Below are 4186 nucleotides of genomic sequence, written 5' to 3'. Positions count from 1 at the left end.
ACAGAACAAGTTTCGAGATAAGAAATGCAGCACTACAGAATGTTCCCTTGTTATCAGCGGTTCATTCAAATGGTTGTCAGCAAGACTGTGAGGGCCCACAATCTGGCAGAAATTTGCTTCTGGGGTTGCTGAGCCACAGAAACACCAAGGGCCTCCAAGCTCTGCAGCTGTAGGTATTCCTTGTATTCAGAGGGCAAAGAATCAGCATGCTATGTGACAGTGGAATGCCCCACTATTAACTGATTCCACACTATCCCTTTTCCAGTCCATCCACCCTCCTGGCTCCTGGGAATGACTTCAGGAGACTCCAGTGAACATATACTGGGACTTGACATGCTAACAGGGAAGTAGGTTCTCATTCAACTGACTGAACATTGGGAATTGGAAGAAAACAAAGGATCCCATGGCTCCAAATTAATAAAGATAAATAAATAATACTTAGTACTTGACTGACTGGAGCTCAAACAGGTAGAGCTAAGAAGGGATTATGAGCTCTAATAACTTCAAAAAAGAAGAGAATGCAGAGTGCCCTATATTCACTTCTGATCTGTGGTACGGTTCCTTTCCCAAGCCACAACACTCTATGGCAATCAAGAGATGCCTCCAGATTCCCAGCCACTGTTTCATTAATGCAAACCCAGCCAGGGAGACTTCCCGAGAGCCCTTCAAGTCTCTCCTTTCCCCCATATCTTTGCCATACAAGAAAGTCCCTAGAATCCCCTGAGGTGGATTTATAACAGCTGACAATGATTGTGGTGGGGAGAGAGAAGAGGGCTAGGATGTTGCGCAATAAGGGAAATGTCACACCCCACTACTGTGCAAGTGACCTTTCTGAGGAGAACTTCTGTAGCTGGCTGACCTTCCCCTGTAGAAGTCTGCCTGATGCAGAGCTAGGATCCATTACCTTCCAGAGATCACATGGCTCGGGAGGCTGCTGCTATTAATGATCTTTGGGTTTTTTAGTGAATGCCATTTGTAAAAGTCAGCCCCTGGGGTTGAGGAGATTATGGTTAAAAGGCTCAGCTCCAACAAAACTTTAGGCAGACTCTGTGCATCCCTATACCCAAGATGAATTCTTTCCCTTATCCCCTACTTACTTCCCTGGTCCTTCTCGCATGAACAGAGAGCAACAATACCCGAAGTCCAAAGGTGCAAACAATTCAATGTTTATTGGGGTGAACTTCCAGCAAGCATAATTCTAGTTTCCTTCCTTAGTGCCCCCTGCCCAGCTCTGACACCAGAGCCTTACATCTGTGTCCCTGTTCCCATTCCTGCCCTTAGCCAAACATGATTCCAATTGCCCCACTCTGAAACCTGAGTCATGATGTACTTCTCAAACAAGGCAGCATAGCCCCAGGCCAGCAATCAGCTGCACCATCTTCACTGCTCAGCCTAACAAATTTATCTGAGCATAAGCTTTTGTGAGCTTATAAAATACAGTGGGGAGATTTTATATATACAGAGAACATAAACAATGGGTGTTACCATACAGACTGTAACAAGAGTGATCAGGAAAGGTGAGCTATTACCTGCAGGACAGCGGGGGTGGGGAGAAACCTTTTGTAGTGATAATCAAGGTGGGCCATTTCCAGCAGTTGATAAGAACAGTAGGGGGGGTGGGGAAATAAACAGGGGAAATAGTTTTACTTTGTGTAATGACACATCCACTCCCAGTCTTTATTCAAGCCTAAATTAATTGTATCCAGTTTGCAAATTAATTCCAATTCAGCAGTCTCTCCTTGGAGTCTGTTTCCCCCCTACTGTTCTTGTCAACTACTGGAAATGGCCCACCTTGATTATCACTACAAAAGGTTCCCTCCCACCCCTGCTGTCCTGCAGGTAATAGCTCACCTTTCCTGATCACTCTTGTTACAGTCTGTATGGTAACACCCATTGTTTCATGTTCTCTGTGTATATAAAATCTCCCCACTGTATTTTCCACTGTACGCATCCGATGAAGTGAGCTGTAGCTCACGAAAGCTTATGCTCAGATAAATTTGCTAGTCTCTAAGGTGCCACAAGTACTCCTGTTCTTTTTGCAGATACAGACTAAGGCTGCTACTCTGAAAACTGCTCAGCCTGTGATCAGCAGCTAAGTCTATGTCTCTGACCTTGGATTCTGGATTTCAAGGATCCTGCCAGCATCAGGCCTCATCTATTCACTGTAGCATTATGTTCCTGGGCCAAACACTTCAAACCATTATCTTATCTAAGCTTGGATGGCAGGAGCAGGGAGTGCAATGTAAATACAATTTCCATAAACAGTGAGAACAAAACTTACCAGCTTTGATCCTATGTGTTTTTGCATGTCAAATACTTAACGTTATTTACTAATAATGCAGAAATAAAATCTGCTTCCCCTGGACAGCATACATGCTCACCCCCAAAGATCAGGCTAGCACTTGAATGCAATAAGGAATTTAGTTTTGATGCAATCTTTGGTGTACATTGTATGAAATATCACTAAGGATCAGGCATAGTAGATTTGAAATTCTATATTTGTTCTTTTGTAACTGAGTGGAACTAGAATGATGTCAAATCAACATGCAGCGTCTGGCAGTGTTCATGGCAGTAAGGTGTTGTAAGGCAGTATGTCCTTAACGTGGAAAACCATTATTTCTTGAATCACATGTTTATTAAATGCTACTAGAAGACAGCAGTTATTTCACTAAAAGAAAAGGAGGACTTGTGGCACCTTAGAGACTAACCAATTTATTAGAGCATAAGCTTTCGTGAGCTACAGCTCACTTCTTCAGATGCATATCGTGGAAACTGCAGCAGGCTTTCACTGCATCCATGCTAGCCATATTATGTACTGGCCATAGCAATGCCAAAGTGATAACAAAATCAGTCACCAAAACCCAGAGTTTTCATTTAAGTTTTTTTACTTCAGAGCAAAATAAGAATAAAATTCCTTCGCTGTAAATAAATCAGTGTTGTTTCTAGCTGATTTTTCCTCTCTTTTTTTCTGTACAACATCAGTTTACAAGGAACACAGTATGATAGAACCCTGAACGGTGAATGGATGTGTGACTGATACCAGCATGGCTGGCATATTATGGATTGAATTGGGGACTTTCAGAAAGAAAAGCATGAATCTCTTCAGCTTGAGCTAAAGTGACAGTTTCTGTAACAGACCTGTACCTTTGGCAGGTATAACTATACCTATAACTAGCAGTCCTAGACAAGACTCCAATTACGTGATTACAACACCAGGGACTGAACCACAGAACCAAAAGCTTGAGTTGCCACAGCTTGGGTGAGAGTGCCAGACTTTCTAGCACTGGGATCCTCTGTGGACTGGGCACTGAGGGTGACACATCACATATGCTGACCGGTGGGTACAGATGCATTGATTTTTCTTTCACAGTTTAAACATCAACATTTTTATAGAATAATTTACCACTCCCAAAAGCTGCTGACATATATTCGACACTAACTTCACCAAGCCAGTGTGTGTTAGCTCATAAAGAAATACATAGCCAAAAGGTGGGAAAATGCATCATCTCTTCCTCATCTGTCTCTCTTTTCACCACGACCTTCTTGTCTGAAACTTCATGTTACAGGATTTAATGTATATTCTCAGAATACAGGTTCTGCAGAACCAATGGGATGTTGTGGGTGCCCTCTAGTGGTCAATATAACACATGACCGTTAAAAGAATATATTACAGTACATGTATTTTGCTGGACAACTATCTAAGCTTACTTTTTTTCTTTTGGAAACCTTGCTGCTGGTGTTTTTTCTTAAAACGGTCATGGTTCCTGGGCCAGATTCTGCCCTCAGTGACTTCTGTGCAGCCTTCAGTGATGATGCATGGGTGTCTCTGAGGGTAGAATTAGGTCCACTAGTTAATTTCTGTCAGTTTTATTTGATAATTTAATCAGTACCTCCTTTAAACCCACACCTAAGGAACTCAAACTACAATATTCAGTAAAGAACCTTTTTGTTTTACATTTATATTGTTTTATGTGTAACTTTTTTCAAAAATCAATACCACAGAAGGTGGTCTGACATTTGCAACTTGAACCAATTTAGAAAAGGGTTACTTGTTTCTGAACAGTATGTATATTATATTCAGGATTAGTAAGTCTTTCGTTTCATTGGCCATATACTGTTCTACCTAGCTGCAATATTTTTGGGGTGTTATTCTGCACAGGAGAGCCAGGACTTTCTAGGGCAGGTA

This window comes from Lepidochelys kempii, chromosome 7, assembly GCF_965140265.1.
Source record: "Lepidochelys kempii isolate rLepKem1 chromosome 7, rLepKem1.hap2, whole genome shotgun sequence".
NCBI lineage: Eukaryota > Metazoa > Chordata > Testudines > Cheloniidae > Lepidochelys > Lepidochelys kempii.
The sequence above is the reverse complement of the archived record's forward strand: the minus strand, read 5'-3'. Positions refer to the sequence as shown.